Consider the following 24,240-nt stretch of genomic DNA (forward strand, 5'->3'; position numbering starts at 1 on the left):
ATGGAGCCTGGGGCCCACACAGAGTGGTCTGGGGCAGGGCACCCTGCTGGGATGGCACTGCCACTTGGGCTGGTCACAGCCACCGGAGGAGGACTTAGATCGTTTGAGCACAAGGGGGGAGGAAGAGAAAGCAGCAGAGGTCCCCTGGCCCAAAACCCAGAGCTTTTTGTCCAGGTCTAAGGGCAGAACTAATTCTCCTAGTCACCTGCTTTTTCAAAAGTATCTTTTCTTGGGACCAAATCACTGTTATCCTGGCAGCCTAAACACTTGGAGAAATGGACTTTTCCTTTGTGTGCTAATGCCAACTGTTTATAAATTGGGCTTCATGCAGTACAGAAATATGTATATATATCGGGAGCCCATTTTTATCTGCAATACTACCAAGGAAAACTCATTAGCAGTATTGAAACACCATCTTCATGCCTTATATATTACTCTCCAGGATTCACATTACACTTAGAAGACATTCTGGTTTGAACAGAATGGAATGTATCTCATTTTCATTTGATCTGTAACAGAATCTATTAGGTAACACTGTATATTTTCTTCTTTAAAAGATACCCCTTTCTTATTTTAACACTTGGTTAATATTTCTTCCAACCTATATTTATATCATAGATTCTACAGAAAACACCATTATCAAGGTCAGACAGTGCAGATATTATCACATACACCCTTTCTTAAGAAGACAGCTTTAATGCTGCTGTTATTGTTGAACTGTTTCCGATTCATGAGGTTAACATACAAAAATGTATTATTCATGAGATAAAATGCATTACATATATTTGCCAATTGTTACTATTGTTCTAGAGGGGGAAATAAATGAAAATGGTGGTAGTTGTAGAAATGCATCCTTATTAGGAACTTAATATACAATATACCAATTTAGACTACTTACCTTCTACACATCTTCCATTAAACTGCAAAGCTTGATGTCAGCTAAACTCTATAAATGTTAATTTAAGGTCAAGGTGCTCCTGGGAAGCATTTGAATGCTTAGAGCAGGGCCAAAGAAAACTTCTTTTCAAAGATTTATGGGATGATATGGCTCCTTTCTGAAAAATAGGAACTCTATTTCTACCTTTTCTAATTATTTTCTATTTCAAGCTCTAGGACAAACTTTCTTTTATGGACCTTTCCTAGATGTTTAATAGCATTCTGGAGATGTTAAAATGCAAATATTTTCCCATGAGTAAGGTATAGAGTCTCTCCAATTTAATCTTCAGTTAGTAATGGCAAATGCTCTGTATAGTGAGGAATGAATCATCCAGAACTCAGGAGCCCCTTCGTCCATTAAGTAGCCAAGACACAAATGCATCATTTTCAATATCTAAATTATCATGAGGTAGGGTTTTTAGCCAGTAGTCTCTTTTTCTGAAACTAAATCACATACCAAAATGCATTTAGGGTTTGGTTCAGAGAGGCCCAGGGTCCATATTACTTTGTTGCCTAAGTTACTAAATGAAATAAAGTTGGGCACACAGGAATCTATACATGTTCCCCCTTTTTAGCCTACCAAAGTTTCTTTCAACTGGGATCCAGAATGTTTCTGGGGGGTGGTCAGGGGGAGCAGAACGGTTTACTATTTGTCTGGGAGCCTTGAGGTCACTCCGTTCTCTGGTGAATGTAGGCTGCTGAGAGGAAGGAGAAGAAACATCGCCTCATCCACACGACTCTTTGGGATTCGGACCAGACAGGCCACGTTCACTGCCCTCCTAGGAATCACACCCCCCTCCCATGCCCCGCCCCAGCCACCCAGCTGCTGCAAGGAAGGCTAGTCTCGATGGTCCCTTAAACATTTTATATGACATTTTATGTAGCACACCATCTCCTAGACGGAAGGCCAGCAAATATTTAGGCTCCCCAGAGGTTTATTAGGTGGTTTGACACAACAGCTTTCTCCAAAAAGGGATAAGGCAGGGCAATGAGATTTTTCTCTAAGAAATTTGAAAGTGAAAAAAGCAAAACCCAGAACTGAGCAATTAACAGAGGGGTTGGAGGTGAAAGGATACACAGAGAAAGGCTGTTTAGAGAGGCCATGAGGGCAGTAAAGGTTGTAAACAAGCAGAAGCTCTAATAATGCCAGAGTCATAAAGCAGAAAATGGACATTGGAGAGAAATTCCTACAAAACACCAGAAAACAAACCATATCCATGAGGCCTAGTTGTAAACCTTTTCTAAATTCCCTGAAATACTCGTTGTTCTCATTCCCTGTCTTTCTTGTTAATTGAGATGACCTGAATTTTTTGCTCAGGACCAACAAAAGGGGGCATGCAGATAGCTTAGGGAGCTTCCAGGTAAAGCTTGGAAATTAACTAAGGAATCTTTATCTTCTGATGGAGGACTCTTGGAATCACATGACTGACAAGAGGTTGAATCATGCAGACTTAACAATAGTCAGTGCATTCCTGAGGAAAGTTCTGTCTAAATAGCACCTCTTTGCTTGGTGGGGCTGCGGGCAGCTGGGGGTTGGCATGGATGTGACTGCCCACAGCAGCTACAGGAATCTGGAGACGGCAGAGTAACGGATACCCTGCGGGCCTGGGGAAAGGATGCCATCCTAGACACACCCTAGTTGACACTATGAGGCCTGGCTTTCTAGATAAGAGCACATCTTGCAGCCTCTCTTGGTTATCTGAGAGTGGAAGAAAGACTCCAAAATGAAACAGTCTCTTGGAGGCCTTGACACTACAAATTTGCTGCAACTTGCGTGGGCTGCCCATTAGGAACTCGTTCTCTCAGGGAAAATCTGGTCTATGATCAGAATCAAATGGGTAGGAGTGAAATTCCAGTGACCTCATCATCCAGCCTTGTTTCTGAGGTTGTGGGATGTGGTGGAAAGAGCCCTGGGGCAAGAACTGGGAACCCGCTTGGAACTGAGAGCGCCTCACTGCACTTCTTGGGCCTCGGCTTCATCACGGGTACACTGGGTGGTGGGAATAGATAAACATTAAGATCCCAGTCCTGAGGTCTCTGATTTGACGCTGACACCTCCACAGGTTTTAGAGTTCTGTTCACTCTCCCTGGCACAAGCTCAGGGCTGGAAAGGAATATTTTTCTACTAAGAGCTTTGTAATTGCCGGCTTTCATTACTGTACAGTAACTTCCGAGGTTGTAGACAAGTATGTAAATATTGATCCATAGTCAGCTCAGATTCTACAGTATTTTGGCCTAATCAGATTTGAAAGATTCATGAATATGAGAATGGGTAGAGTTTTCTTTAGTAGGCAACATAAACGGCTGACCATCACACAGGCTAGGAGACCCGGGGAATTGATTCCCCTCTTGAACCCTCAAGCAAAGTCTGACCAGAGCTGGTATATAACTGCCCCTCAGGTAGGATAACTTTAAGGCACATGTCCTGCCCTGGGTCCCAGAGTTTTTCTAGTGGGATTTGGCTCCATTTGCCCACAGTTTAACCACTTCTGTAAACCTGGCCCACTGAGCCAAGGTCCACCCCCAATCTCCTGCCTGCTCAATATATTTGTATGTGTGAAATCTGAGGGCAGGTTAGTTAGTTTCAGAGAAAGAATGCACATGTGCAGAGGCCCAGGGCACAGAAAGAGATGGTGAGTTAAGAAAATAGCAAGTAGATCATTGTAACTGGAGCTTAAGGTGGGAAGCAGTGAGAGACAAGATTAGATATGGAAGCAATGGCCAGTTATGCCTAATAAGCCAGACTGAGGGTTTGGATTTTAGTATGTGGTAATGGGGAGTGACTGAAGGCTTTTTAGGGGGGAAATGACATGACCAATTTTCCTTTTTGGAAAATTCCTCTGGCTGCAATGCAGATAAACAAGAGGAAGCAGCAAATGGGAGACAGGAAGACCAGCCCTGAGTCATCTGGAGAAGTTTAGATGAGAGACCCCGGGGTTTTGGATGAGGTGGTGGCAGTGGGAATGGAGAAAAGTAGACTGTTAGTCAAGCTTTCCTTGGCACCCCCAAGCAGATACAGGTGGGATTTCTCTATTCTCTCTTTGAAAAATGTTCCTCTCTCTGTGGTTACATTTAACATGACCAATTATAATCATTTGCTTGCATGTCTATTTCTTCACCAGACAGTAATTTCCTTGAGGTGAATAAATGCTTATTTTTATCTTGTGTCCAGTCTGCCCACTCTCTGCCTGGTACAGAGTAGTTTCCTAGATGTTTGTTGAAGGAGAAATGTGTATCCCTTATACATTCCACCCATTTTTCTAGTTCTACCACTAGGCAACTCTAAGGAACATATTTAAACCCATTTTGAAAGATACATGCACCCGCTATGTTCATAGCAGCACTATTCACAGTAGCCAAAACATGGAAACAACCTAAATGTCCATTGACAGATGAATGGATAAAGAAGATGTGGTATATATAGACAACGGAATATAACTCAACCATATAAAAGAATGAAATAATGCCATTTGCAGCAACATGGATGCAACTAGAGATTATCATACTAAGTGAAGTAAGCCAGAAAGAGAAAGACAAATACCATATGTTATCACTTATATGTGGAATCTAAATATAGCACAAATTAACCTATCTATGAAATGGAAACAAAATCACAGACATGGAAATCAGACTTGTGGTTGCCATTGCGGGGCGGGTTGGGGGGAAGAGAGGAATGGATTGGGAGTTTGGGGTTGGTAGATGCAAACTGTTATATTTAGAAAGGCTAAACAACAAGGTCCTATTATATAGCACAGGGAATTATATTCAATCTCTTGGGATAAACCATACCTATTTTCAGGGTAGGAATAGAGACGTAGACATAGAGAACGGACATGTAGACAAAATCGGGGAAGGGGAAGGTGGGACGAGTTGGGAGATTAGGTTTGACATAAATACACTACCATGTGTAAAAAAGATGGCTAGTGGGAACCTGCTGTATAGCACAGGGAGCTCAGCTCTGTGCTCTGTGATGACCTAGGTGGGGAGGGAAGAGAGGGGCGGGAGGTCCAAGAGGGAGGGGTTACAGTTGTACATATAGCTGATTCACTTCATTGTACAGCAGAAACTAACACAACATTGTAAAGCAATTTTACTCTAATAAAAATAAATGGGACACACTAGCACTTTTTCAAGTGCCACTACCCACACATTGGAGGTGCAGATAAAAAATATTATCCCAGAGCCCTGAACCAAGCTGGCAGAGTGGAAGGACGTGCTCTCACGCCCTCTTGTGAGAACACCAGAATCACAACTAGCTGCTGGAAAGTCATCGACAGGAGGACACTGGAACTCACTAAAAAAGATACCCCACATGCAAAGACAAAGGAGAAGCCACAGTGAGATGGTAGGAGGGGCCCAATCACAGTAAAATCAAATCCCATAACTGCTGGGTGTGTGACTCACAGACTGGAGAACAGTTATACCACAGAAGTCCACCCACTGGAGTGAAGGCTCTGAGCCCCACATCAGGCTTCCCAACCTGGGGGTCCTGAAATGGGAGGAGGAATTCCTAGAGAATCAGACTTTGAAGGCTAGTGGGATTTGACTGCAGGACTTCGACAGGACTGGGGGAAAGAGAGACTTCACTCTTGGAAGGCACACACAAATCAGTGTACACATCAGGACCCAGGGGAAGGAGCAGTGACCCCAGGGGATACTGAACCAGACCTACCTGCTAGTGTTGGAGGGTCTCCTGCAGAGAAGGGGGGAGGGGCTGTGGCTCACCACAGGGACAAGGACACTGGCAGCAGAAGTTCCAGGAAGTACTCCTTACTGTGAGTCCTCCCCAAGTCAGCATTAGCCCCACCAAAGAGCCTAGGTAGGCTCCAGTGTTGGGTTGCCTCAGGCCAAACAACCGAGAGGGAACCCAGCCCCACCCATCAGCAGTCAAGTGGATTAAAGTTTTACTGAGCGCTTCCCACCAGAGTAACAGTCAGCTCTACCCGCCACCAGTCCCTCCCATCAGGAAACTTGCACAAGCCTCTTCGATAGCCACATCCACCAGAGGGCAGAGAGCACAAGCAAGAAGAATTACAATCCTGCAGCCTGTGGAACAAAAACCACATTCACACAAAGACAGGCAAGAAGAAAAGGCAGAGGGCTATGTACCAGATGAAGGAACAAGATAAAACCCCAGAAAAACAACTAAATGAAGTGGAGATCGGCAACCTTGAGAAAAAGAATTCAGAATAATGATAGTGAAGATGATCCAGGACCTCAGAAAAAGAATGGAGGCAAAGATCAAGGAGATGAAAAAAATGTTTAACAAAGACAAGGAAGAATTAAAGAACAAACAAGCAGCGATGAACAATACAATAACTGAAATGAAAACTACACTAGAAGGAATCAATAGCAGAATAACTGAGGCAGAAGAACGGACAAGTGACCTGGAAGACAGAATGGTGGGATTCACTTCTGTGGAACAGAATAAAGAAAAAAGAATGAAAAGAAATGAAGACACCCTAAAAGACATCTGGGACAACATTAAACGCAACAACATTCGCATTAGAGGGGTCCCAGAAGGAGAAGAGAGAGAGAAAGGACCCGAGAAAATATTTGAAGAGATTATAGTCAAAAACTTCCCTAACACTGGAAAGGAACTAGCCATCCAAGTCCAGGAAGCACAGAGAATCCCACACAGGATAAACCCAAGGAGAAACATGCCAAGACACATAGTAATGAAATTGGCAAAAATTAGAGACAAAGAAAAATTATTGAAAGCAGCAAGGGAAAAATGACAAATAACATACAAGGGAACTCCCGTAAGGTTTACAGCTGATTTCTCAGCAGAAACGCTACAAGCCAGAGGGGAGTGGCATGATATACTTAAAGTGATGAAAGGGAAGAACCTACAACCGAGATTACTCTACACGCCAAGGATCTCATTCATATTCGATGGAGAAATCAAAAGCTTTACAGACAAGGAAAAGCTAAGAGAATTCAGCACCACCAAACCAGCTCTACAGCAAATGCTAAAAGAACTTTTCTGAGTGGGAAACACAAGAGAAGAAAAGGACCTTCAAAAACAAACACATAAAAATTAAGAAAATGGTCATAGGAACATACATATTGATAATTACCTTAAACGTGATGGATTAAATGCTCCAACCAAAAGACACAGGCTTGCTGAATGGATACAAAAACAAGACCCATATATATGCTGTCTACAAGAGACCCACTTCAGACCTAGGGACACAAACAGACTGAAAGTGAGGGGATGGAAAAACATATTCCATGCAAATGGAAATCAAAAGAAAGCTGGAGTAACAATACTCATATCAGATAAAATAGACTTTAAAATAAAGAATGTTGCAAGATGGGCTTCCCTGGTGGCACAGTGGTTGAGAGTCCACCTGCTGATGCAGGGGACGTGGGTTTGTGCCCTGGTCTGGGAGGATCCCACATGTGGCTGGGCCCGTGAGCCATGGCTGCTGAGCCTGCGCGTCTGGAGCCTGTGCTCCACAACGGGAGAGGCCACAGCAGTGAGAGACCCACATACCACAAAAAAAAAAAAAAAAAAAAAGAATGTTACAAGAGACAATGAAGGACACTACATAATGATCAAGGGATCAATCCAAGAAGAAGATATAACAATTAAAAATATATATGCACACAACATCGGAGCACCTCAATACATAAAGCAATTGCTAACATCTCTAAAAGAGGAAATCGATAGTAACACAATAATAGTGAGGGACCTTAACACCTCACTTACACCAATGGACAGATCATCCAAAATGAAAATAAATAAGGAAACAGAAGCTCTAAATGACACAATAAACCAGATAGATTTAACTGATATTTACAGGACACTTCATCCAAAAACAGCAGATTACACTTTCTTCTCAAGTGCGCATGGAACATTCTCCAGGATAGATCACATCTTGGGTAACAGATAAAGCCTCAGTAAACTTAATAAAATTGAAATCATATCAAGCATCTTTTCTGACCACAATGCTATGAGATTAGAAATGAATTACAAGGAAAAAAACACAAACACATGGAGCCTAAACAATACATTACTAAATAACCAAGAGATCACTGAAGAAATCAAAGAGGAAATCAAAAAATACTTAGAGAAAAATGACAATGAAAACATGACGATCCAAAACTTATGGGATGCAGCAAAAGCAGTTCTAAGAGGGAAGTTAATAGTTATACAAGCCTACCTCAAGAAACAAGAAAAATCTCAAATAAACAATCTAACGTTACACCTAAAGGAACTAGAGAAAGAAAAACAAACAAAACCCAAAGTTAGGAGAAGGAAAGAAATCATAAAGAACAGAACAGAAATAAATGATACAGAAACAAAGAAAACAATAACAAAGATCAATAAAACTAAAAGCTGGTTCTTTGAGAAGATAAACAAAATTGATAAACCATTAACCAGGCTCATCAAGAAAACGAGGGAGAGGACTCAAATCAATGAAATTAGACATGAAAACAGAGAAGTTACAAAAGACACCGCAGAAATACAAAGCATCCTAAGAGACTACTACAAGCAACTCTATGCCAATAAAATGGACAACCTAGAAGAAATGGACAAATTTGTAGAAAGGTATAACCTTCCAAGACTGAACCAGGAAGAAATAGAAAATATGAACGGACCAATCACAAGTAATGAACTTGAAACTGTGATTAAAAATCTTCCAACAAACAAAAGTCCAGGACCAGATGGCTTCACAGGTGAATTCTATCAAACATTTAGAGAAGAGCTAACACCCATCCTTCTCAAACTCTTCCAAAAAATTGCAGAGGAAGGAACACTCCCAAACTCATTCTATGAGGCCACCATCACCCTGATACCAAAACCAGACAAAGATACTACAAAAAAGAAAATTACAGACCAATATCGCTGATGAATATGCATGCAAAAATCCTCAGCAAAACACTAGCAAACAGAATCCAACAACACATTAAAAGGATCATACACCATGATCAAGTGAGATTTATCCCAGGGATGAAAGGATTCTTCAATATACGCAAATCAATCAATGTGAAATACCATATTAATAAATTGAAGAATAAAAACTATATGATCATCTCAATAGATGCAGAAAAATCTTTTGAAAATATTCAACACCCATTTATGATAAAAACTCTCCAGAGACTGGGCATAGAGGGAACCTGCCTCAACATAATAAAGGCCATATACGACAAACCCACAGCAAACATCATTCTCTTCTTGCGTTATGCGGGCCTCTCACTGTTGTGGCCTCTCCCATTTGCGGAGCACAGGCTCCGGACGCGCAGGCTCAGCGGCCACGGCTCACGGGCCCAGCCGCTCCGCGGCATGTGGGATCCTCCCGAAACGGGGCACGAACCCGCGTCTCCTGCAACGGCAGGCGGACTCTCAAGCACTGCGCCACCAGGGAAGCCCCAAACATCATTCTCAATTGCGAAAAACTGAAAGCTTTTCCTCTAAGATCACGAACAACACAAGGATGTCCACTCTCACCACTATTATTCAACATAGTTTTGGAAGTCCTAGCCACGGCAATCAGAGAAGAAAAAGAAATAAAAGGAATACAAATTGCAAAAGAAGAAGTAAAACTGTCACTGTTTGCAGATGACATGACACTATACATAGAGAATCCTAAAGATACCACCACAAAACTATGAGAGCTAATCAGTGAATTTGGTAGAGTTGCAAGATAGAAAATCAGTGCACATCAATCTCTTGCATTCCTATGCACTAATGATGAAAAATCTGAAAGTGAAATTATGGAAATACTCCCATTTACCACTGCAACAACAACAACAAAAATACCTAGGAATAAACCTACCTAGGGAGACAAAAGACCTGTATGCAGAAAACTATAAGACACTGATGAAAGAGATTAAAGATGATACCAACAGATGGAGAGATATACCATGTTCTTGGATTGCAAGAATCAATATTGTGAAAATGCCTATACTACCCAAAGCAATCTATAGATTCAATGCAATCCCTATCAAATTTCCAATGGCATTTTTTACAGAACTACAACAAAAGGTCTTAAAATTTGGATGGAGACACAAAAGACCCCGAGTAGCCAAAGCAGTCTTGAGGGAAAATAAATGGAGCTGGAGGAATCAAACACCTTGACTTCAGACTATATTACAAAGCTACAGTAATCAAGACAATATGGTACTGGCACAAAAAGAGAAGCGTAGATCAATGGAAAAAAGATAGAAAGCACAGAGGTAAACCCATGCACCTATGGCCAACTAATCTATGACAAAGGAAGCTAGGATATACAATGGAGAAAAGACAGTCTATTCAATAAGTGGTGCTGGGAAAACTGGACAGCTACATGTAAAAGAATGAAATCAGAACACTCCCTAACACCATACAGAAAAGTAAATTCAAAATGGTTAGAGACCTAAATGTAAGACCAGACACTATAAAACTCTTAGAGGAAATCATAGGCAGAACAGTTTTTGACATAAATCACAGCAAGATCTTTTTTGATCCACCTCCTAAATTAATGGAAGTAAAAACAAAAATAAAAAAATGGGACCTAATGCAACTTCAAAGCTTTTGCACAGCAAAGGAAACCATAAACAAGACGAAAAGACAACCCTCAGAATGGGAGAAAATATTTCCTAGTGAATCATCAGACAAAGAATTAATCTCCAAAATATATAAACAGTCATGCAGCTCAATACTAAAAAACAAACAGCGCAATCCAAAAATGAGCAGAAGACCTAAATAGACATTTCTCCAAAGAAGACATACAGATGGCCAAGAAGCATATGAAAAGCTGCTCAACATCACTAATTATTAGAGAAATGCAAATCAAAACTACAATGAGTTACCACCTCACACCAGTTAGAATGGGCATCATCAGAAAATCTACAAACAACAAATGCTGGAGAGGGTGTGGAGAAAAGGAACCCTCTTGCACTGTTGGTGGGAATGTACGTTGATCCAGCCACTATGGAGAACAGTATGGAGGTTCCTTAAAAAACTAAAAATAACTACCATGTGATCCACCCATCCCGCTACTGGGCATATACCCAGAGAAAACCATAATTCAGAAAGACACATGAACCCCAGTGTTCATTGCAGCACTATTTACAATAGCCAGGTCATGGAAGCAACCTAAATGCCCATCGACAGAGGAATGGATAAAGAAGATGTGGTACATATATACATTGTAAAATTACTCAGCCATTAAAAAGGAATGAAATTGGGTCATTATATGAGATGTGGATGGATCTAGAGACTATCATACAGAGTGAAGCAAGTCAGAAAGAGAAAAATAAATATCATATATTAATGCTTATATATGGAACCTAGAAAAATGGTACAGATGAACTGGTTTGCAGGGCAGAAATTGAGACACAGATGTAGAGAACAAACTTATGGACACCAAGTGGGGAGACCAGTGTGGGGGTGGGGATGGTTGGGGTGATGAGCTAGGAGATTGGGATTGACATGTATACACTGATGTGTATAAAATTGATGACTAATAAGAATGTGCTGTATAAAAAAATAAATAAAATTCAAACTTTAAGAAAAAAAAACATTATCCCAGAAAGCCCTGTTAGATAGCACTGATGCTTCACATGTTTTTCTATTTCATCAGTGAAGGCAGTGCTCTCTGTGATTGGATTTTTCAAGTAAGTTATTCCAACTTTATGTTTAAAAAAAAAGGAAAAAAAAAACCATAAATGAAAAAGAATATTTAAATAGAATGTCTGTATTTGTATAACTGAGTCACTCTGCTGTACAGCAGAGATTTGTACAACATTGTAAATCAACTATACTCTAAAAAAAAATTTTTTTTTAATAACCCATTTTGTATTTAAAGTCTCTTCAGAGTTCCCCTTTCCTCTTCCAGGTTCAACAACCTAATGCTTTCAATGGTTCAGTGTCTGACTTGGTTGTGAATCCTTCACCATCCTAGTTCACCTAATTATGCTAAACTCCTAGGACTGGGCATTGCACTTCTGGAAACTTGAAAGAGAAAAGTCATGCTCCAGAAGATAAGTGAAACTGAAGACTCCACCCAGTACTGCCCTGTTGATCACTGTCCATGTGCTGCCTGCATGATCATTTTCTCCAAGGGCCAAGCTAGAGACTAAAGTGAAAAGGAAGTGAACTTCCCCAGGGAAGTGCTCCTCAGGGAAGTGAACAATTTCCCCATGTATTCCACAATACTGTCCTTCATGTAAAGATTGGAGAGGGGTGGGGACACGGTACAGGAAGGGTCAGATGGGCAAGAGTGGATCTAGCCCCTAGCAAATAGGACAAGGACAAACAGCCAGTTGAAATAAGAGCCTCAGGGGGGTCTGTGTTGCAGTTCATCCCTTTGAGGCCAAAGCACAGAGCATCAACTTCATTCCCACTCACAAGTTACCAACCCTCTCTTTCCTGCAAAACTAAAGTATTTAACATTCCTTGTCATTTTCCTTTAGATATACATGTACAAGCACATACTTTTGACAGGAGAAAGAGAGAGACAGCAATATTGAAGGAGAAAAGTTCCATTGTTCTGTTGCTTCTAAAGTAAATGATGGAAAATTATAAGCTAATTTACATACGGGAGATTAGCAGAGTATCCCTTTATTCCTATTAATATATTTTCTCTTCCTAATTATAAAGATTTGAATCTTTTTAAAACGACTTTATACAAAACATTTGTGTGGATATAAGAACTGCATGTTAAATGCTAATTCTGGATGAGTTATTTGCATAATCTCACAAAGGAGCTAAATTGCTTGTATTTAATAATAAATACAGAGTTTAAAAGGATTGTGGATATCTTGAGAGAATGTGAAACAGAGAAAAAATTTGCTTCTATTTTAAGATATGGACTGTTTTTTACCTCTTTGAATTTAAAACTACTTGCCGCCCTCTAGGAAAAACTTGTCCTAACTTCCTTCGATAAGCTTAATATTTCAAGGCTCCGACAATATAACAATTCAAATACTTTGAAGGTGAAGAGCTAATATGTTTTAAAATGAACATGGATAATTTTCAAAAGATAATAAACTGCATCTAAAATAGTTCTACATTTGGAAAGTGGAGACTTTTGAAGACTGTAGATTCTGTGTACGACAACAAAATGGAGAGAATTGTAGAAGTTATCCAGAGAATTCAGGGAGAATCAAAATTCATGAAGAAAGAAAAGATGGGAGACTTTTCTTTAAAGAATGTGATTTGACAGTGTTATGACTCAGCACTTGTTATTTCTGCAGGTGAGCGGGAAAAACATGTTAGCAGGTAAAACACATGAAATAACAGATGCTAAATATATCTAATTTTGATTTGATGTTTATGTTTTTTGAAGTCAGGAACCAGTCTCGGTGGCATTCAATACAGCAGACCATTCATCTTTCTCCTTCTCCACCTCCCCTCAACTCTTTGTTTTCTTGGTTTTCCTTCTGTCTCTTTGCCAATTCCTCTTCGGACTCTTTTGCAGATGCCTTTCTCTCTCTTTGACCTCTAACTGTTGACCTCTCATTCAGTCCTAAACCCTCTTTCCTTTTCTCTTATCCCCCCCTCTCTCGGTGATCTTTTCAGTTTCCATGGCTTTAAATTCTATATCTATGCCTCAAATACCAAATTTACATCCTAAAACCTGTCCTCTGAGTCCTGGTTTACAGATGCTTGTCAGCCTCGTCGTTCAGATGTCTGCCCGCATCTCAAATGCAGCAAGTCAGTTTAAAACTACACTCTCGATGTGGCCCACCACCCATGTCTCCCCAATCTTCTCCACTTCAGCAACTAGCACCACATCCACCCAGTCTAGCTGCTTGATGTCAACACACTTTCTCTGTCATTTCATTGAAAAAGCATGTCAAATCCTTTCACTGGTCTTCATTTGCACCACTGTCACCGTAGTCTAAGTCACGATCTCTCATAGACTATTTTGTTAGCTTCTCTGCTGGCTACTGACACTCATGTCTCCTCCAATCAGTTTTTTCTCCAACCAGCTTTGCCCACAACAACAACAAAAAGTAATCATTATATGTCATTAATTATTACCAGCTGCCTTTCCTTAGAATTAACAATCAGATTGTACAGCTACTGTAAAATAGCTACTCTGGGTTGCCACAAGTCTGACCTGGTCTATGAACATGTCACTTTTCTATTAAAACCCTGTCAGCGACTTCCTGTTACATAAGAATAAAATATAAACTCTTGACAATGGTGTTATATACAGAATGTTTGTATCACCCCAAAATTCATATATTGAGATCCTAACCCCTAACATGATGGTGTTAGGAGGTGGGGACTTTGGGAGGTAATTAGGTCATGAGGTTTGAACCCTCATGAATGGGATTACAGCCCTTCTAAAAGAGACCTCAAAAGCTTCCTCACCCCCTTCTGTCATGTGAAGACACAGCGAGAAGATGGCCATTTGTAATTCCAGAAGCTGACCCTCACCAGACACTAAACCTTCTGGCACCTTGATCTTGGTCTTCCCAGCCTCCAGAACCATGAGAAATAAATGTTTGTTGTTTAAGCCACCCAGTCTATGGTATTCTGCTATAGCATCCCAAATGGACTAAGAAAAATGGTCTACAAAGATCCCACGTGATCTAGCCCTTGCCTATCTGACGAAATTCATCTCCTGCCCATCCACCTTTCTCACTTTCCTCCACCCACACTGACCTTTCAACCCCTCAGATGTTCTGTGTTTTTTCCAGTCTCAGAGACTTTACACATGCTGTTCCTTTACTGAGGATAACCTGTCCCCTACGTTTTATGTAACTGACACTTTCAATTCTCAGCTTAAATGGAACTCCCTCAAAGGTCTTCTCTGCCTACCAGTCCTGAGTAAGCCTTTCTCTACAATGTACCGTGTATCACTCTACCCTCTTTGTTTCTTTCAAAGCACTGATCATAAATTGTATTTTATAGTTTTTTATTTACTTGTGTATTGACATCCTCTTCTACTAGACTGCTAATACCCTAAGGACAGGGATTGTACATGTTTTATTATCTAAAGAGCTTAGTACAGTACCTGTCACAACCTAGGCCTTCAATAAATATTTGTAGAATGAGTGAAGAGTAAATCAGTGAGCTGAGGGCAATTACAGAGATAATGTTTTCTATAAAAATTTTTGGTGAGTGAGCAAAACTAGTCAGCTGCTCAGTATCTGAAAACTCAGTGGTGGGTGGCTGTAGTTTGCTACCTGAAAACTTGATATATACTTTCGACACAGCGATCTTTCCATGTCTGGAGAATATTAAAAGTTTTGGTAAGTAGCCTTTCAAAATGTCAAGTGCCTATTGTATTGAGGTTTTTAATGTTTTCAAATGATTTAAGCTAATTTGCATTCTCATTACTTATTCCCCAAACAGTTGCATGGTCTGAAGGAATAGAGTCAAGCCCAACAAATGAAGACAGGGACAGCGCACAGAGACTGAAGTGGGCCATCTGTGCCAGTCTCAGATCTCCCTGAGAGGAGACGTAGAAACACCACGGCCAGGTGACTCTAGAGTAGAATTACTCACCAGTGTGGGTTCAGACCAAGTGGCTTGAACTCTGAGAGTATGTGATTCAATGACTCTCAACATAGTCAACGAGTTGATATAGCTCTTTGGACTTCTGTGCTATTTTCTCTGTTCCAGTAAAGTTTTTCCTTGAGTTTTAAATATTGCTTCTGTAGTTATCTAATAATTACCTATGCAAGGATGATGTAAAATCCTTGGCAATTCCAAAAAAATGTTTTGAAACCTGCCAGGGAATAGCCTCTGCCCTGCTGATTCCACTGAGTGACATTTCAAAGCTGATTACTTAGTCCTATTCAGATAGATATCCCACTGCAATCAACATCCTTCTTGTGTTTACCTCAATAGGGATTTTGCCTTAATAAGAAATATAGAATTGGGTCCTTAGTGATAATTATGATAATAATTTTCAAAGGACAAGTCTTTCCCTTAATAAATAATCCTTCTCTAAGAGCAAGCATCCTTGAATCTTGTCTCTGCTGTTTTTCAAATGAACATTCTTAAAAATCAATTTTGATACTTGAGACTTATGCAAGGATAAGGAACTCAGAAATGACAGATTCTGTTTTCATGTGGCTATAGATGTTTTCCTAATGCCAACAGTAGGGGAAAAATAAACAAATTTGTTTATTAAGGTCCTCTTTAATCTCTCAGTGCCAAAGATAACCTCAGATTCATATTAAATAAATATTCCACCATTGTCCTAAATTAATTAATTAAAATCAACAGAGGCTGCCATATCAGCATATTGTTGTCATTGGAGTTTAATACAAGGCAGGCAATGTTTGGATGGCTTGAGGCTATTTAGCACTCCTATTTCCATCCATTATCCCCATCCATCTCCAATAATATGTAATTAAGTAAAAAGAGAGCATTTGTTAGTGTTTAATTCCTCAGCCCTCCCTTAAATTAACACTGCTGCCTCTAAGCTGTTCATATGTGGGAATTCTGGACCCATCAGTGAAGACAGCAATATAGTGAGTTAGCTAAGACTGTGTAAAAGTTCTGAAGGAATACGTGTAAAGTAAAATACATGGCCAGGAGGCAGTGGGAGTCTGTACAGGATTCTCATAACACTGTCTCTGCACCATCACAGTTCAAGGCAGATGCCTGCATTTCATTGTTACAATGGTGAGAACACTGAACAAAGAGTTGAGCAAGCAGGAATCTAATTCAGTTATGTCACTAGTAGCTGTGGATCCTTACCCAAGACTTCAATTTCCTCATTTTTAAAATTGAATGTATTGTATTTCTGCTCCTGGGAACATAGAGTAAACATCATTTCCCTGTTTGTCATATAAAATAAAACTTTAAAACGCTGAACATTTTATATAAAATACATAGGATGTCACTGAAAGGTGGAGAGAAGAAGGCAGAGAGACTTTGGGACATGAGACAAAACAAGAGACTTTGGGACATGAGACAAAACATGGCGGTGGGTTCTCTAAGTTTTCTTTTAACTTCATATATCCAGACTTGGAGCTGAAGAAGCCAACAATATGGAAATGCCAATGGAGGCAAGGAAAAAAGCCACAACAAAACCTGCTTTCTCTAGCCAGGCAATAAAAAAAAGGGCAACCCATCAAGACAGAAAACAGTAAAAGCCAAGCACCATAGAAAAGGCTGTGGCCCTACTCCACTCATGCTGGCAAAGACTGAGTGGAGTGAGGAGCTGGGACTTCCACTCACACACACTATAGCAAAATGCCCCAACACCACTACTAAGGGGATATCTGAGAAGGCCAAGCAGGAAGATGGAACATTTACCCCTGCTGACCAGTAATGAGCCCCCTCTCTTACACAATATCCCTGGAGACCATGTGAGAGTCTGTAGTTCCACCCCGATCCAGCAATAATTAGGCACTCCTCCTCCTCCCTGTTAGGGCAGTGTCAGAAAAAGTCTAAGGAAGTGTGAGGACTTTCACCATCAACCAGCAGTAACAAGGCCATCTCCATTGTGGTATCAGTGGAGATCGCAGCTGAGCTGAAAGTCCCACTCATCCAGTGAAATGAGGATCCCTCCGACAAGGTGTCAACCGAGCCTGGATGGCCACAGAGGCTACCTCTATCTGGCATTAACAAGGAAGTGCCCTCCTCTTTCCCCAAAAGAACAAGTGTCAGAAAAAGAGAGTTAGAATAAGAGGAGTAAATAATATCCAGAGTCTTATAACAAAACACAAAAATATTCAGGTTTCCACTGAAAATTACTCATCATACCAAGAACAAGGAAGATCTTAAAATGAATTTTAAAAGACTATCAATAAATGTCAATGCTGAAATGGCAGAGATGTTAGAATTATCTGACAAAGATTTTAAAGTAGCCATTGAAAAATGTTTCAGTGAATGATTACAAACACTCTTGAAACTTTTGAAAAATAGAAAGCCTCAGCAAAGAACTAGAAGATATAAAAAAGAACCAAATGGAAATTTTAGAACTGCAAAATACAATCACTGAAATCAAGTGGACAAAATAGCAGAAAAGAGGTGACAGAGTAAAGAATCAATGAACTGGAAGATAAAACAATAAAAATTACCCAATTTGAACAAACAGAGAGGAAATAAGCTAAAAAAAATACAATGAACAGAGCCTCAGACACCTGGGGGACTATAACAAAAGATCTAACATTTGAGTCCTCCAAGTCCTGGAGGAGGGAAGGAAATGATGAGATTAAAAAAGTACTCAAAGAAATAATGATTGGTAACTGCCTAAATTTGGCAAGAGACATAAAACTACAGATTGAAGAAGCCCAAACAGGAAAAACTCTATGAAATCCATGACAAGACACATCATCATTAAACTTCTAAAAGCTAAAGACAAAGACAAAATCCTGAAAGCAGCCAGATAAAATAACACATTATCAATGAGGGAAAATAAGTCAATGACAGTGGATTGCTCATCAGAAATCATGAAGGTCAGAGGAAAGTGGAAATTGAAAAATACAATGAACAGAATGAAAAGGAAAACACAACATAAAAGTTTTGTGTGAAACTCCTAAAGCAATGCTGAAAGGGAAATTTATAGCACTAAAATCTCTGTTAATAAAGAAGAACATTCTCAAATCAGTAATTTAACATCCCACTTCAAGAACCTGGAATAAAGAGAGCAAAGTAAATCTGATGCAAGCAGAAGGAAAGAAATAATAAAGAACATAAGTTGGTGAAATTCAAAACAGAAAAACAATAGAGAAAATCAATGGAACAAAGAGCTGGTTCTTTAGAAAGATCAATAACATTGATGAACCTTTATTATGACTGACAAAGAAAAAGAGAGAGAAGAAAAATTATCCATATCAAGACTGAAACAGAAGCTATCACTAAAAACCCCACAGACATCAAAAGATAATAAGAGAATGTCCATCAACAAATGAATGGTAAAAGAAGATGTGGCATATACATACGATGGAATACTATTCAGCCGTAAAAAGAATGGAATTTTGCCATTTGCAGCAACATGGATGGACTTGGAAGGTATTATGCTTAGAGAAATAAGTCAGACAAAGACAAATACTGTGTGATATCACTTACATGTAGAATCACAAACTAATGAATATAACAAAAAAGAAACAGACTCATAGATATAGAAAACAAATTGGTGGTTACCAGTGGGGAGAGGGGAGGGGGAGGGGAAAGATAGGTGTAGGGGATTAAGAGGTGCAAACTACTATGTATAAAATAAACAAGCTACAAGGATATATTGTACAGAATAGGGAATATACCTAATGTTTTATAATAACTATAAATGGAGTATAACCTTTAAAAATTGTGAATTCCTTATGTGTAAATCTAACAAGACATGCATAGGATTTGTATGCTAAAACTACACAATGCTGATATAAGACATTAAGGATTTAAATAAGTCGATAGAAATACAGTGTTCAAAATCAAAAAAAGAAAACACCAGGTACATAATAGAAACTATCTTATTAACATCCATGAACAGTAGTTTGATTCCTATAAAGTAATTGCATAAAAAAAAAAAAGAGGGATTTCCCTCATGGTCCAGTGGCTAAGACTTCACCTTCCAATGCAGAGGGTGCGGGTTCAATACCTGGTGGGGAGCTAAGATCCCACATGCCTCATGGCCAAAAAACCAAAACATAAAACAGAAGCAATATTGTAACAAATTCAATAAAGACTTTAAAAATGGTCCACATCAAAAAAAAATTCTTAAAAAAAAAAAGAACAAGAAATACAGTGTTCATGGATTAGAAGAGTCAACATAGTAAAGATATCAATTTTCCCTAAAGTGATATACAGGTTTGACACAACTCCTATAAAAATTCTAACAAGATTTTTTTGTAAGGAGATATATATATGTGTGTGTATATATGTATATACACACACACATATATATATCTCCTAAATTTATGTGGAAAGGCAGAGGAACTAGAAGAGCTAAAACATTTTTGAAAAAAGAAGAATAAAGTTGGAGGAATCAGTCTACTCGGTTTCAAGATGTATTACATAGCTACATCAATCAAGACTTTGTGGTATTGATGGAGGGATAGACAAACAGAATAGAGAGCCCAGAAATAGATCCAGAAAAATATGTCCTATAGATTTTTGACAAAGGTGCAAAAGTAACACAATGGGAGACAGAAAGTCCATTCAACAAATAATGCTAAGGAAAGTGGACATCATCTGTAGAAAAAAAAAAAAAGACCATTGACCTAAGTATCACACCTTGTTCAAAAAAATTAACTCAAAAGGTATAACAGACAAATTTAAAGCTATAAAACTTTTAAGGAAAAAACTGAAAAATCTTGGATAACTAAGACTAAGCATAGACTTCTTTGAGTTGATGCCAAAATCATGATCCATAAAAGGAAAAATTGATAAATTAGGCTTCATCAAGGTTTTTAAATGTTTGCTTTGTGAAAAGACCCTGTTAAGAAGATGAAAGGACAAATTACAGCCTGGCAGAAAATATTTTCAAATCACGTATTCAACAGAGGGTTAGTATCTAAAATATATAAAGCACTCTCAAAACCAAAGAGCATAATTCCTATTAGAAAATTGACAAAAGACATGGAGAGACATTTCACCAAAAAGGATATAATGTGGCAAATAAACACATGAAGAGCTGTTCAACCTCATCTGCCATTAGGGAAATGCAAATTAAATCACAATTAGATATCACTATATACCTATCAGAATCCCTAAAATAAAGAATAGTGATAACACCAAATGCTGGTGAAGATATGGAGAAACTTGAGTCACTCATAATATTACTGGTGGGAATGTAAAATGGTACAGTCACTGTGGAAAACAGCTTAGCAGTTTCTTAATAAAGTAAAATAAACATGCAACTACCATATGTTCTCTAGTGGAGAACAGATTAGTGGTTGGCAGCTGTTAAGGAGAGGGTGATAGTGGAGGGGACGAGCGGTGAACCTATACAAAAGTAACATGTGGAATACTTGTGGCAGTAGAAGTGTTCGGCATCTTAGTATTTTGATCGTGACATTGCATTATAGTTTTATAAGATGTTACAATGGGGAGAAACTGGATAAAGGGTACACAGGATTTCTCTGCATTTTTTCTTACAATGTGAATTTACATTTATTCTGCATGTGAATAAACTGCATGTGAATTTACAATTATTTCAAAATAAAAAGGTTAATTTAGCAAAAGAAGGTATCAGCTGGGTAGTTTCTCATATAACTTCTCAATTCTGAGGGACTGTCTCTCAGTTATCATTTTAGTTGAGCGATTGTAAATATAAGAAGTGTAAACATAAGACACAAAGCTAATTTAAGCTAATACATTTTGGCATTTATGATTGAAGTAGAAATAGGTCACTAAGTTAAAAATTAATAGACTATATTCAGAATGGTAAATTCTTGCATATTTATCTCAGGTTGAGAATAGCAAATATAGGGTCAGCTTGTGAAATACTATTTGGAATAATGCAAAAATCTCATGTTCATTTCATATAATCCTGCAAAAAGCCTGCAGAAAAAATTCTATCACAGGCATGTGGCCTATGGTTAGACTAAGAAAGAATGAAATGACAATTTCCCATTCTCCACAAAATGTCATTCTAAAGAAACACAAGGTTATATAAATACTGTGTTAATCTGGCAAAAGCAAAGAGAAAACAAACTCTATACATCAAAACAATATAAAAATAAAACAAAAAACAACGACCTATTTCCACAGTATAGCTTTCCCTAAACATAATCCATCCACTCCTGAATGCACTCTTCTCTTTCATTAGCCTAGTTTGACTAGAGGGACTGAGGACCGAGGAGCTCACGGTGCTGTCTAGTGTTGAACTGAGGTCAAGAATTGGCACTCAGGGTCAAGATTAATAGATAGAAAGTCAGGCAGGCAGTCTAACTGGTTTCAGTCCCAGGGCCCAACATGAGAGGCCAAGTCCAGATGTGAGGCAGCAGGTAAGAAACCAGGGGGAGCAGAAATTCCATCCAGAGCAGAAGAAGCCTGGAGAGACTCTCCACACCATCGGGGCAAAACCGAAGACACGTTTACAGGGTGCCTGCGCTTCCACTACAAGTGAGAGAACTGCTAAAGGTTCAGGTCAGTTCAGACACATTTATTTGATGGCTATTTACTAGGAACCTCCCTGTGTGCCTGGGCCAGGCTTTGTGCTAAGTATTTAGGGAGCAAAGGCCTTTAAGTGCTTACAGTTCAGTTGAAGAGAGGGATAAGGTAGCAATGACCAGAACCTGTGAAAAGATGGAGTAAGCACTGGGTGAGGTGGGTGCCCCCAAAGAGGCATTTCTGTTGATCTGTGGGTTTGTGATGGTAGAGGGATGGAGATGGGGGCAGGCCAGAGAAACTGTTCCTGAGATCATACCACCTGAACTGGGTCTTGAAAGGACAAATGTGAAGGAGAGAAGGATTGGGGATGAAATTTCAGGCAGAGGGAAGGAGGAATCTGTGTGAGACACTGAGGCTTGAAAAACTATTATGCCACAAGAAATTTCATTTCTGAAGAAATCGACCACGTTGGGGACTTGGGGGACACTAGACAGAGATCCTGATGAGAGTGAGGCACAGAACGGAAAGCAAGGGCATTAAACTGCACAAAGAAAGGTGGATCTTCCAGCCCTACTCTTCATGCAGAATGCCAGCCTCTAGGCTCTTTCGCCCGAGGGAGAGGTTCATTCAAACGTTAATGACATATGATTCTCTAGGGGATCTTGCTGAAACGCAGACTCTGATGCAGTAGATTTGAGGATGGGCCTGAGATGCTGCATTTCTAACAGGCTCTTGGGATGATGCTGATTCTGCTAGTGCATAAACCGCAGTATGAGCAGCAAGGGTTTAGAGTGCACTAGTCTCCAGAGTGGACATGGAAATGTTCCACTGGAGTGAGGGAAGGAAATGTTAAGACATATCTATAGTTTTTATCAAAAAAGTAGGAAATTAGGAGAAGACTGCGGTGGCACAGCTCTGGAGGCCACAGTTGCGGTGCTGGCTTCGGCCCCAGCAGCACCGTGGTGACGCTCGATGAGCTTCTCTTGCTCCTGGCCACCCTCCTGGACACGGTCTCGGGCTACATCGTCAGCATCGATGCGCACGCAGAGGAGTGCTTCTTCAAACGGGTCACCTCGGGCACCAAGATGGGCCTCATCTTCGAGGTAGCCGAGGGAGGCTTCCTGGACATCGATGTGGAGGCTACAGGGCCTGAAAATAAAGGAATTTATAAAGGAGACAGGGAGTCCAGTGGGAAATACACATTTGCTGCTCACATGGATGGAACATATAAGTTTTGTTTTAGCAATAGGGTGTCCACCGTGACTCCAAAGATAGTGATGTACACCATTGATAACGGGGAGGCCCCCTAAGGACAAGACATGGAAACAGAAGCTCACCAGAGCAAGCTAGAAGAAATGATTAATGAGCTCGCAGTGGCAATAACAGCTGTAAAGCTTGAACAGGGGAGTTCGGGAGAGAATACACAGAGCAATCAATGACAACACAAACAGCAGAGTGGTCCTTTGGTCCTTCTTTGAAGCTCTTGTTCTAGTTGCCATGACATTGGGACAGATCTACTATCTGAAGAGATTTTTTTGCAGTCCAGAGGGTTGTTTAAAAAGCCTTTTCCTGATGAGCCCAAACTCATAATTCACTGTTCACCAAACATCTTGGTCATAATAATGTCATTAGTTTCTACGTTTTTATTTTCTGAACTGTACATTCACAGCTTCTGTTTCTTTGTGATTAAGAGATATTGGGGGAAAACACTTTTTTAGGAAAGTTATAGTGAAATGTGATTGGCATGATTTCATATTTGAATTCTGCCTTCATTATACAGGTCTTTCCAGAACTCAAGCACTGTAAGTGGAATATAGGTGTATAGCCCTTATTATATCTTCTTTCCTTTTGTTTTCATCATAAAATGCAGTTTGTTCAGGATAGTACTTTACTAAAATGACTGCATTCTTGGGATCCCTTATCCTGCAGTTCAAGTCATTAAAGATTCATTTTGTTGAGTCCTTATGAGAAACAACAATCTTGACATTTTCTATCCAGCCTAATGGCAGAGCTCTGTGACTAGAATATGCTACCAGGTTGGTACTTTTATACCTTGTCTATCTTGTTTTTGCTTTAAAGATAAGACTTAAACCAACAACCTTTTTCCCCTTATAGTTTTACTTTGAACCCTAGAACTCAATCACGTCCACTTAAAATAGTTGACACAAACAGCTAACAACCATTGTTTTGATTTCTGCCTGACTTTGTAAGAAGTATCTATTAAAGCCAATTCGCTGGGTGTTTCAGTGAACGATAGTTCTTTTTCTTTCTATGCTGGCACATCCACTTTCTCTACTCTTGGCACATAGGAGGTATGCATTCAAGTAATTGGAAAAATCTGGATTTCT

At 39.6% G+C, this 24,240-nt stretch overlaps 1 pseudogene; it reads left to right on the forward strand.

Annotated features, from left to right (window-relative positions):
- On the forward strand, positions 1–23,482 carry LOC103071359 (transmembrane emp24 domain-containing protein 2 pseudogene; annotated as a pseudogene).
- The last annotated feature ends 758 nt before the right edge of the window (positions 23,483–24,240 follow it).

The sequence above is a fragment of the Lipotes vexillifer genome, unplaced genomic scaffold, assembly GCF_000442215.2.
Source record: "Lipotes vexillifer unplaced genomic scaffold, Lipotes_vexillifer_v1.1 scaffold275, whole genome shotgun sequence".
Taxonomy (NCBI): domain Eukaryota; kingdom Metazoa; phylum Chordata; class Mammalia; order Artiodactyla; family Lipotidae; genus Lipotes; species Lipotes vexillifer.